The sequence below is a fragment of the Pseudomyrmex gracilis genome, unplaced genomic scaffold (genome assembly GCF_002006095.1).
Source record: "Pseudomyrmex gracilis isolate BER0280 unplaced genomic scaffold, ASM200609v1 scaffold_304, whole genome shotgun sequence".
NCBI lineage: Eukaryota > Metazoa > Arthropoda > Insecta > Hymenoptera > Formicidae > Pseudomyrmex > Pseudomyrmex gracilis.
The window spans coordinates 99,629-113,060 of record NW_018020888.1 but is presented as its reverse complement, the minus strand read 5'-3'; positions in this window follow the sequence as shown (position 1 = coordinate 113,060).

Sequence of the window (13,432 nt, the reverse complement as noted above, 5' to 3'; positions counted from 1 at the left end):
GTGAGTGAGTGAGTGAGAGAGAGAGAAAGAGAGAGAGAGAGAGAGAGAGAGAGAGAGAGAGAGAGAGAGAGAGTACGCGAGGAGTAATACATGTTTTTGTTGGTAATCTACAATGATTTATGTTGGACGCATCTTCGTAACGTATTTTTGTTGCATTTCTTTCTGTATCGTATTCATCTGCGGTCTCCATTTTCTACACGCATTTTCTAACCTATATATTTTTTATAATTTTGTATTTTCTCTACTGACCGTAACAATGAGAAAGGTGTATATAGCAACCATCACTTACACATCCCGTAAAATCTTTCAACAAAAAAACTACAAAAATGTAAAAACTGAGAAACGAGGTATAAAAAGACAATTTTTCGTTCATTTTAAAGGTTCAAAGGTTCTTTGATTGTATAAACGTCAAAATATGCTATAGTACCAAAAACATACTATGAAGTAATGTGGTTCTCGTTCAAGTCGACTGCAATTTCTCAAATAAGATAATAAGAAAGTATATAATAACAAAACATAGATCTTAGATTAGATCTGACCCAGAAGATATATTTATTTCTAGATATGTAATGTAATCTTGTTGGCTGTGATATTCTATTTGTGCGTCATTGCGCGGACAGAATGGCGAAAATACACAGTAACAACAAGTGTAACCCCAATATCCACTTTATATTCATGACGTACCGCGCCATCGCGAATTAGAATAGTTACTGGTAATGTATCTCGTTTTGAGCTTAGCGTGGTAAATATATCTTGTCGCCGATTCTGTTTAATTCTCTATGGTTAGCTCAACTCTTTTCGTTTTCAGTCTTAATAACTGTGCGTACTCGGAAGCAAAGCACGCACGCAATTTTACGATGATTGTGCAGCGGCTTCTTATCGAAATATACATTTTCTTCCTTAAAACCCAAGATTCTTTCATTCCCATTTTTATATTCTCGAAGAAAATCCAATTGGCCTTGGGAGAGATGCATTCATTTTATGCGTCACGGGGAATGAGTAAGAAGTCGGTTGTTTGGAAATAAAAGAAGAGAAAACAGTAGGCAGCTTTACGAGAATCCGTAAGCGTTTTGTATGTTTCTTATGTTCCGTAACGTCTACACTGTCACCGGTCGCCAGCAATACGCCGAAGGTTATGTTACATTTTAATCCACTAACAGCAGCAAGACAAGTCGTTTGCGTTCGCTTGATTTAGGCGATCGGTTAAAACAAGCAAAGACCAAAAAAACGTAATGCTTTAACGTATTAAGTGTTGGAATTAATTCGTAGCGTTTTACAAGAGATGGCGTAGGTAGTACAGTATTTCGTTGTTACTTACAGTAATGTATTCATCGTGAAACAGCTGTCATTGGACGTTATTTGCTTTACATAACCTTTTTTTGAATCGTAAATAACAACACTTTATAATTTATTGAATATGTCAAAATTTGTGCCGAATAAAGTGTTTTTGCGGGGAGTTTTACTTCATTACTTTAATACAAACAAAAGTGCTGCTGAAGCTCATCGTATTTTAGTGGAAGCGTATGGTGAACATGCTCTAGCTGAGCAAACGTGTCGGAAGTGGTTTGCACGTTTTAAAGCTGGTAATTTCGACTTGGATAACAAGGAACGATCTGGCCAGCCGAAAAAATTTGAAGATAATGATTTGGAGGCATTGCTCAATGAAGACTCATGTCAAACACTTCAAGAATTGTCTACATCATTGGAAGTTGACTTATCAACAGTAGGAAAACGTCTTAAAAGTTTGGGCATGATCCAGAATACGGCCGGAATACTCCAAAAAACACGACAAAGTCATTTTGCTGCACGACAATGCTCGTTCGCACGTCGCAAAACCGGTATAAACATACCTGGAAACACTTAAATAGGAAATCCTACCCCACCCGCCGTATTCTCCAGATGTTGCTCCTTCTGATTACCATTTGTTTCATTCGATAGCTCATAGCCTGTCTGGGCAGAAGTTCACTTCTTACGAAGATTGTCAAAAATGGGTCGATTCGTGGATTGCATCTAAAGACGAAGCATTCTCCCGACACGGTATTCGTTCCCTGCCCGAAAGATGGTCAAAAGTAGTAGAAAGTGATGGGCAATACTTTAATTAATGTATTTTTTTATTCTCATTTAAAATAAATAATTTTTTTTCATTAAAAAAACGCTACAAATTAATTCCAATTTCTAATAGTAAGAAAGGGCCAATACGAGCAAGACCAAGTTGTTATGTTAATATGTTTATTATTTTAATATCAGACGTTTCGATCCAATATTTAGGATCTTCAGTGATATTCTAATTAAGAATCAGTAAAAGCAATCAGTGAGCGGAATGTCGCGTAAAGCAGTTACATGTTGATGTCAAAAGTATAGTCAAAGTTTATGATCTTACTCATAACACGACATCGAAAAAACCTTTCTCGATGTCGTGTTATGACTAAGATCATAAACTTTTGACATTAACATGTAACTGCTTTTTACGCGACATTCCGCTCACTGATTTTTAATTAGAATGTCACTGAAGAAGATCCTAAATATTAGATCGAAACGTCTGATAATAAAATAATAAACATATTAACCATAACAACTTGATCTTGCTCGTATTGACCTTTCCCACAACGTTGATATTCTCACGAGCGAATATTTTCAAGGTAATGTGCTTTAGGAAGTGTGCGCTTTTGCGTGTGTGCGTATGCGCGTGTGCATGTGTGCGCGCGCGTAGACGAAAAAGCTAAAAAGAAAGAAGTTTAAAAAAGCGCTTTGCGGATATATTAAATAAGCATTTCTCATAACGTGAGTCGAGCCATCATTTGGCAAGACGTCTCGCGATGGTGCATTAGTACATTCCAAAACGACGGGCAGATGGGTCGGAAGTAAAACACGTCCGACAGGCATTCCTGTTCGCGACACAAACGTTATAACTTCACTCGCGACATAAAGACAAGCCATTCCGATATTACGACAAATGGGAAAGTGCGATATTAGAAGTTATCCGTTGCACGTTTTATACTTCGCCAATGGATCGAGCGCATAAAACTATAAACAAATTTGCATTTATATGCAAAACTAAAAACTTTCAACGATACGACGTATAACTCGTTTGATGCGAAGGTATGATTTACAAGATTATAAAAAGGTATCAGTAGTGACGTTAAAATTGCGCCACAAAAATCGAAGACTGATCCGAACGATTGGATAGACTGAATAAAATGATAATCTTTGTAAAAATCTATTCCGCGTGTTTTTATTGATCATATTCGCATATCTTATTTTCTAACTTTTTTCCAGTTTTTAACGCCGTTTTACGATTTTACGAACTTAGACATCGACCTTACAAATCTGCAATTTTTAGCAGATTATCAAGATTCAACAAAAAATGTTATCACAAAAGTCACGTTAAAAGAGTTATTCTGCTTTTACGAGTTTACAAGATTTAGTTTTAAGCTGTTACAAACATGTATCGACTGATGTTGAGGTCACACCACGAAGTAAGAGTAAGGAGACTTAACTAGATAGTGTATAGAAAAAAAAGTTAGTTAATAAAAATGTTCCATGTAGAAGGAGATTTGCTGAATGGAATAACTTGCAACATTTCGTCGCCATCTTAAGGCTGCGTTCCAATATTCACTGCTGATACTGGAAATCTGTAGCACATGTAACGTGAAGTATAGATTTTTAGTACTGGCAGTGAATATCAGAACGCAAGTCTGTTCTTTTTAGTTGAAGAAGAAGTGGCTGCAGAAATATTCGTACTATGCGCAATCATGTGCAATATATTATATTTATTACAAATCTGGCATCCTATATGGAGGAAAGAAATTATTTCGTCAAATATATGTCTATATATATATATATATTTAAGCACATTCTCTGCACAACATCCTGCAAACGGCTTACACAACCCGAATTTAATTCATTCATTAATTTAAAAAGACTTCTGAGTCTCGAAGAATCTTATTCTTCTTCATTATTAATTTGAGATCTACGCTGGTGGGAGACGGCGTTATTATCAGATTTACATTCGATAGATGTGCTGAGTATTGCGAGACAAACTCCAAGTGCCTCGGTAGCCTACAGGGAAGGCGACGGCCCGGAAAGCCGGAGATTCCAGGTTCGACTCCTGGCTGAGGAGTTTTTTTCGCAATAATTTAAAATTAGTTAAGGGGGTATACGGGGTCCTTCATACATACGTGATGCAAATCTGGCATTCTATATAGAGGAAAAAAATTATTTCGTCAAATATATGTGTATACATATATATATATTTAAGCACATTCTCTGCACAACATCCTGCAAACGGCTCACACAACCCGAATTTAATTCATTCATTAATTTAAAAAGACTTCTGAGCCCCAAAGAATCTTATTCTTCTTCAATTATATTTAATTAATTACCCTAATAAGAAGCCATTTACAAAATTATGTGACGAAATCTTGCACTAAAATTGTAATTTGCAATTATACAGACATATTTTAGGAAATAGATGTAAAAACATTGATCTTTTCTGAAATATTTGTAGTTGTTTGCAAAATTACTTTCCAAATACTATTTCGGCAAAAGAATAACGATATAGCGAATCATCTTAGCAGTATATTTGCAAAATTAATTTCACAAAGAAATTGTCCAATAATTGAGAAAAGGAATTCAGCTATGTGATGTTTAAAATATGTAGAAATATGATTGAAATCGTCGTCACTCATGATGTCATATTTGTACAATATTTTCACAATTTGCCTATTGGAGATATATACTGTGAAAATGCATAACGACTTTTTCGCAATTTTTGACAAATATTATTTACAAAATTTTATTTCGAAAAAACTGTTGCGTTATGGCGAATCATCTTAGTGCAATCATTGCAAAATCGTCGCCATTCATGATGCCATTTTTGTGCAATATTTTCACAAATGTGCCTATTAGGATATTGTTTACGTGCAAATAATTTTGATAATACAATTTATAGTAAAAAACAGACTAAAAAAAATAATAAAATATGTATACAAAGTGTCTTATTTTAACTAAACACTCAAATATTTCAGTCGCAACGCATTAAAAAAAAATGTTTTAGACAAAAGTTATATGGCATTGAGAGGTAATAATAACGTTATCAATTTAATTGTAGATCTCGCCACTTTCGAGATTTTATTATGGCAATCATTTTTTTAAACGGAAATCGATTTTTTTCTTGAAATAAAAGTTGTAGCTGATAATGAAATAAATGCAACGGTTTTCTTATTTTTTAAATTTGGATCATTTTTCACTGAGTTACAGCCAGAGTTGGGACAGTTAGTTCTAAAAAGTAACGCGTTACCGTTACTCGTTATCCATTGAAAAAAGTAAATCGTTACCGTTACTCGTTACCGATTGTAAAGTAACGCGTTACCGTTCCTTAGAAGTAACGAGTATAGAATCGTTACTTTCCGTTACTAAAACGTGATTACATAAAAGATCATTCGACTTTTTTTTACATTTAGAAAGAACACCAGAGAAAAAGGAACTTTATTAATAAATTTAAACTTGTATAAAGCATATTTATAGTTCTACAATTTTAAAGATACATAAAGATATATATTTTTAACATTAAAATATATTTAAAAATTTTAGATATATTTAAGAATTTTATTTTATCATAAATGTAAACTTAACAATAAAACTTAACAATAAAAACAATTAAGTATGTGATATAAATAATCTTAGTACTTATTAATAATACAGAAGAGAGAGTAGGCACAAATGTTAAATACAAATAATTTCTAAGTAGATTTTAGATAATTTGTATAAGTGTAATAACACACATTTAGGATAAAAATGGCTACTTTCGGAGTTTTTATTGAAATGGACACATGTCTTTCTTTCCTCAGAATAAGATATATGTTCTATAAATGAATAATGTAAAGTTAGATAAGATTTTTCTTTAGAGACACCTTTTTAAAGATATTTTATCATGATAAATTTCTTAAAGATTTATCTCTCTTGAAAGATATATTTTCAAAAATACAGTTTGTTCATTTTTAATAAAAGTTGATGTTCTATCGTATCATCATATAGACGACTTCTTTGTGGTGTTAGTACTAATCCTCCGATGCTAAATAATCGTTCAACGGCTGCACTACTGGGAAGTGCAGTATTATATATTCGATAAAGAGTTGTTTAAGTTTTGAATAATCTTGTAAGGCTTTAACAATTAAATTTTTGGATTTAAAAAATCTTTGCGACTCTTCTTGTGTAGATTCATCTCGTGTTGTTTGTTGACGGAAAACAAAAAAGACATCGTTTTCATCGGATTTAGATCACTCTTTGGAGAATTTTCGTTTGATTGAATCCCTAACACGTTTTCTAAATAGCTTTCTGCAAGTTTCCGTTTTTCTCCTGTTATTCAATTCAATTTGAATTTTGAGTGTAAGCAACTAGCAATTAGTAATTCCTTTTTCTCAAACGTAACGTCACATCTAAAGTTAAATATCAAATCAATAAAATAAATCACAACATTACTTTTTAATTATCAAACTGTATGAGCAAAATGTATTAAATATTAAAATGTATTAAATACTAATTGAATAAACTCGTGAGATGATGAACCGACATATTTCGATAGATGCGAGCAAAATGTTCGTGTATGTGCTTTTTTATTAAATTCCAAGAAAAATTACAGACAAAAAATTTCAATCCCTTTGTTTGAATCTTTATCAATGTATAACAGAATTAAATTATTAATTAAATTATTAATGCTTCACATTGTAAGTGCGCAATCATCTTACTAATTTTTAATTTTAATTAGTTTTGTTTTGTACACTGATGAAGATCTAGACAAGGAATCAAACAGTCTGTAATTTTTCTTGGAATTCAATGTTATCTGCAATTAGCGTCTGTTTTATGGGCATCTGTAGACAGGACGTGTTACGCGAGATTAGAACCAACTTGATAGCCAATCAATATGCTACTTTTCTACAAAAGCATAATGTTGACTAGCATTGCGCATAACGCATTGAAGCGTTTTTCTGCAGGCGCTGTTATGTAAGAAAAATATTATAAATTTGAAAGTAACGATAAAGTAACGCTTCATTTTGTTACTCGTTACCAAAGAAATGTAACATCGTTACTGCTTTCGTCACAAAAAAAAAAGTAACGTCATTTCGTATCTTCTCTAGTTGTTGTATTGCTGCTATTAACATCAGATTATGCCTCTTTCAAAACCAAACAATTTTAGTTTGATGCACTTTTCCTCACTATTAAAGGCAAGCGAGTTATTCAGGTGGCCCGTTTTCAGGCTAGCGTTACATTTGTCATACGACAAATGTAATATTAGGCTTAGCGTGTGGATAAGTGTACGTAAACTTTGGAACGTTGTAAAACCCAGTGAAAAATGATGCAAATTTAAAAAATAAAAAACCGTTGTATTTATCTTATTACCAGCTACAACTTTTATTTCAAAGAAAAAAATCGACTTTTGTTTAAAAAAATGGTTGCCATAATAAAATCTCACAAAAGTGGCGAGATCTACAATTAAATTGATAATGTCATTATTTTCTCTTAATACCATATAACTTTTGTCTGAAACATTTTTTTTTAAATGCGTTGCGACTGAAATATTTGAGTGTCTAAGCTAAAAGAACACTCTGTATATATTTTTTTCTATGCAACATTAATATTTTTCAAACAATGAGTATGTGTAAATACGGTCAATAAGAGCCATTCGCTGGATGTTTTTTGCGGTAATATTCGTGTATATATGTGTACACATGTAAATCTTACACGTGAGCTTTTAATTAAGTCAATTTTTAATTGAGAACTTTCAATTCTAAAACTCATATAGGATGCTAATTTTGCATCTCATATATGAGAGACCTCGAATATCCCCCTAATTAATTTTTAAAATTTGTTTGAAACTTCAGAGCCAAAGATTCTCTATTAAATTGTTAATTTACGCGGGTGGAAGAAAGTGTTACAGAAGTATCAGATCTTCTACGATAGAATTACAAAGTCAAGGGGATTACGCTCGCAGTAACAACAAACAAGATAGGTAAGAGGTCAAAATCGAGCAAATATAAAGTTTGTAAATATATATTAAACAAAATATCAATTACATGGAAAAACAAAACGTTTCGTCTCTAACTTGAGACTTCTTCAGTCGTAATACATCATAAAACAAAGCAAAAAACATAAAGAAAAAATTTTAAAAAATTACGCAAAACGGTGTGTAGTATTAACATACAAAGATGTTTTTTCGGGTTTGAACCGCGTTAGTGTCATTTTTATACCGACGTTTCGTGAACATTACAGCTCACTTCATCAGGGTTTAAAGAGCAGCCTGATACTAATGTTGTAATGTTCACGAAACGTCGGTATAAAAATAACACTAACGCGGTTCTAATCCGAAAAAACATCTTTGTATGTTAATTACGCAAAACATTTTAAGAATATAAATCGGCAATCATATCGATGGTGTTAGCAGTGACAGTACGTTCTTTTTATGTATATATCCTCTCTTTCGTGTGTGTGTGTGTTAAATTAGTAAAACATAATAAATAAAAGTCATTGCTATAAAGTTGTCATGAGAGGTAAAAAGATGTAATAGAGTCCTGGAATAGCACAACCACAATTAAGAGACCGCAAACAAACCGAAATGTCAAAAAACAGAACTGACTGTAATTGAGTTCCAGCGATTTGTTATTGTGAGTAAAGATTATTTATTAATATTACCGCGTGTTATAACTCAGAGGTTTGTCTATGCTTAGATTTAAGGATTTTGAAAAAGACCGAATACAACGGTCGAAACGTCAATCAAGGAATAATGTAAATTAAAAGAATAAATTACTAAACAATCAACACTACATCAACCGTGTTTTATATGCTCTCATTGGCCTATATCGTTTAATTATTGTATTTTTGAAATTCAGAGCATTACATACTTTATTTAGATTTAATTTATTTTACTTTTTTTATTTTTAATTAATTTTTATTAATGTTTACTTACTACTTATTTGTTTATTTCAATTTCATATGTTCCATGCTTTTCTAACCCTTTACAATCTTTTCTCATCATCTGTCATTTACAATTTCAAGATGGCGATAAAATGTTGCAAAGTATTCTTTTTAGCAAACCTGGCTCTTCAAGGAATATTTTTCATAACCACTTTCAATCTGTGCAGTTAGGTCTCCTTATTCTTACTTCGTGGGTCACACTAAGCGATATGCTACGTACTATGGTTATTATGTTTGCTACACTGAGTAGACACATTAAAATAAGTTATGTTTTGGATTAATGTTTTTATTTGTCAGAGTTTTGCCTAAATGTTGGTAGGTAGAAGTGTAAGAAAAGTAGTGACAAAATTCTAACGACAAAATTTGTATTATTATCAAAATTTTATCACTGCGCATATAGAAAAAAAAGTAATTTTTTTCCATACATTCTGTATCTATTAATTTCTTTATCTATAGATTTTGATATTCTTCTCAAGCGTTACGTACGCTACATACGCTATGTTTGTTATGTTCTTAAAAAATAGCTTTCTTTGTCGATAATGTGACTCATATAGCATAAACACATTGAAATCGAATAATCTTGAGAAAAAATCGATTGGCTGCAATTTGATTTTTTCCAACGCACAAGAGACATCGACGTAGATACACGGTATATTATTATTGTAAATACATGGACACAAAAATAGCAAGTGTTCTTTACATTTCAAACTGGGATTTTATCTGGCGTGGTAATAAAGTTTTACCGTGATTGCGTCTTTGTACATGGCATTACACTTTTCTTCGTAATGAAAATGTCTCGCGTAAGATTATTAGAGAGACAATTCTACCCGCAAGGGAAACATGACATTCTCCCGTTTGAGGTAACGTTGCAACAGCCTATGCAATTTCCTTCACAAAATTGATCCCGCCTACACAAAGAAAAGAAATACTGCAGGGCATCGGAAAAGAAGAGAGTTTCTTTCACATCCCTGTGCTGCGTTTAAAGGGTGTTGCACACGAATGAGCGTGGGCGCGAGACTGTACGGCGTGCAAAACTGATGACTTGCAACCTCCGTGGGTGTTAACGGTACAGTATACCAAGAAAAGGATACGATATTTAATCAAGAATATAAAATAATGTGTCATAATTGCAAGCATTCGGCTATAAACAGAATGTTACAAAGGCGTACGTAGGTAGGTTACGAAATTGACACCGTTCAAAAAAGTCTCTTATGAGAAGATTCTCGCAATTTCGATAAAATATTTCTTTGATTTTAGTGTTTGCAATATGTACAGATAAATATTAAAACTAAGCAAAAGAAAAAAACCTACGTAATAAAGAATATGTAAATAATAAATGGATAACTGTAGTGTTTGCGCTGCAACCCACATTAGAGTTAACCACATTACACTTATGTGTCGACATACGATTTACAATCCTCTGACTTTTGTGGAAATACATTCGGAATGAACAATCCTAAAAAATAGGCAGGAGCAGAAATACATAAAAGTTTCTCTGGTTAACTAGATTAAATCTTTCAAATAATACGAGAGCTGTTTTGGCTTAGAAACCTCACTGCAATAATTTTCCATACTTTGATGTAAGCAAAGAGCATCAGCGGCGAAACTAAGGCAGGTATGCAACGATGAAAAAAGCATTAAAATCTAAACATTCCTGACGCTTGGAACAAAATGTGTTTAAAAGAGTGTTTAAGGAGTGTTTAAAGGACATGGTTCCGGTACGTAGATGACACCTTTGTCATTTAGCAACATGGGGAGAAAGAACTCTATAACTTTTTTGATTTTCTCAACAAACACCCAAACATTACCTTTACATTAGAAACAGAACAACATGGTAAATATTCTTTTTTAGATGTCTTGGTCACAAGAAAACCAGACGGCTCTTTAGGCCACCAAATCTATAGAAAACCCATCCACAACAACACGGATATTTACACGCTGCATCACACCACCATCCAGCTCAAAAACAAGCTGTGATAAACTCACTAGTCTACAGAGTGTTCACTATATGCGACAAAGATAGCATTCAAAGCGAACTCAAAAAATTAAAAAATACTCTACTACAAAATGGCTATATATTGCAACAAATAAACAAAGTAATTAAAAAACAGCAAACCAAATTCTCTACCATCCAAAACACGCCAGCACCAGAACAAACAACGAACTTAAAGAAATGAATCACTTACCTCCCTTACATAAAGGGGGTCACAGATAAGATTGGCAGAATCCTGAACAAACACAACATACAAACAATCTACAAACCACCGAGTAAAATAGGACAGATTCTCAACAATCCAAAAGATAAAAGACCACCATTAGACACACTAGGAGCGTACAAAATACCTTGTTCATGCGGTAAAGTATACATAGGTGAAACTGGTAGGATGATAAGCACACGACTAAAAGAACATCAGGCAGCAATACGTCTAAAACATTACTCACAATCAGCATTAGCAGAACATCATTTGGAAACTGGTCACACAATTATGTTCGATCAAACCCAAGTACTAAACAAAACTACAGCCTACTTCCCTAGAAAGTACATGGAATCCCTGGAGATATACAAACATCCAAACAATCTCAACAGAGATAATGGACAAACAACTAGTTCACTATGGCACTCTATCCTGCCATAACACATTCCCCCTCTCTCTTACCACTACACTCCCCTCTACTACTTCCCCTCCCACCCCAATCTAGCGCTATAAAAAAAGGACACCTGACCAGGAGCATCTCAGTATCAGGTTGCTCCTTAAACCCTAATGAAGTGAGCTGAAATGTTCACGAAACGTCGGTATAAAAATGACACTAACGCGGTTCAAACCCGAAAAACATCTTTGTATGTTTAAAGGATTGTTTACAGGGATTATTTGCGCATTTACAAGATTTCGAAAAATTTTATAAAAAATTTCATCGGTCGATTTACGTTGCAATGCTCGTCGCAACTGTACTCCCGTAAATTTTGAACTTTTTCCGTGCTCATGTAACATGTTTTCCATGAACTTTTAGATTTGACGCATCTTTCCTCTGCGTTATTCGTTGTCTCTAGCTATTTCAAGAGGCACGGTAGTGCCTCACGCCAAGTTCACGCGTAGCAAAGCCGGACCGTGACTCTTTTACGCAAGTCACAGTTCAGCAAAGTTAAGATTTTCATATCTCAACAATGACTGAACCGATTAACTTCATGTTGGTCTCAATCGATTCGGGGTAAAAAATGAGAAAAAAAGTATTGTAATAGTCTTTTTGTACATGCTCTCTGAGCAAAGATTTTTCGATATAAAGTCATTGTTTTGTCAGAATACGGAAAAATTCAGAATCGTCGTCTGACTAGACAGGCCAATAGTGGGGAAATGTATTTTTCATGTAGTTTCTACTAGATGGCGACTGTCTAATGCGACGCATGATAACAGAAAAAAAGAGATAATAGTACGTCTGCTCTCTTTCTATCCGAAAAGATACCCGAAGCGCTAAGTGAATTAATAATGAGTGAAACAAAGAAAGAGAGAAAGCGCAACAAGAACAATTCGATCATTCATCATCAAAAGACTCAGCAGATGATCTTATTTGATACTAACAATAAATTACAGTAAACTAAACTATTTATGTATGTATGTATAACAATATATTTTTTCTTTCTCTCAATCTCTCTCTCTCTCTCTCTTTCTGTGAGTGAGTGAGAGAGAGAGAGAGAGAGAGAGAGAGAGAGAGAGAGAGAGAGAGAGAGAGAGTATACAAAATTTGTAACTTTTTGTGAAATTAATTAAAACGGCACACATGATTTGTCGTGATATATGTATATATTTTGTGTTCTCTCTATCTCTCTCTCTCTCTCTCTCTCTCTTTTTCTGTTATATATATATGATATTTGATGCTTTCGCGGTGTGTAGTATTAACATACAAAGATGTTTCTTCGGGTTTGAGCCCGAAATTTGAACCCCTTTTTATAGGTATAAAAATGACACTAACGCGGTTCAAACCCGAAAAAACATCTTTGTATGTATGTATATATATATATATATATAACACATAGTTTTAAATATATACATAAACATATATACATATATTAAATATATCCATGTATAAACATATTAAATATATCCATATATTTAATACAATATAAATATATTAAATATATCCATGTATAAACATAAAAATACGCATATTATGTATACATATACATACGCATACTTATACAAGCATGTAAGATAGATTCGATAGAATAGGTTATTCAGTCTGAGCTGTCATATAATATGCAATGTACATATGTATATTATTCGTTATTATATGTATGTATATACATATAATGTATATTAATCGTGTAGTGCTTCGCACCAAATTCACGTACAATAAGAAAGAGAGAGAGAGAGAAAGAGAAAGAACACATAAAATTTGTAACTTTTCAGGAAAATCAATTGAGTCTTTTCTCAATCGATTGTACCAGCGGCACACGATGCCTTTTGTT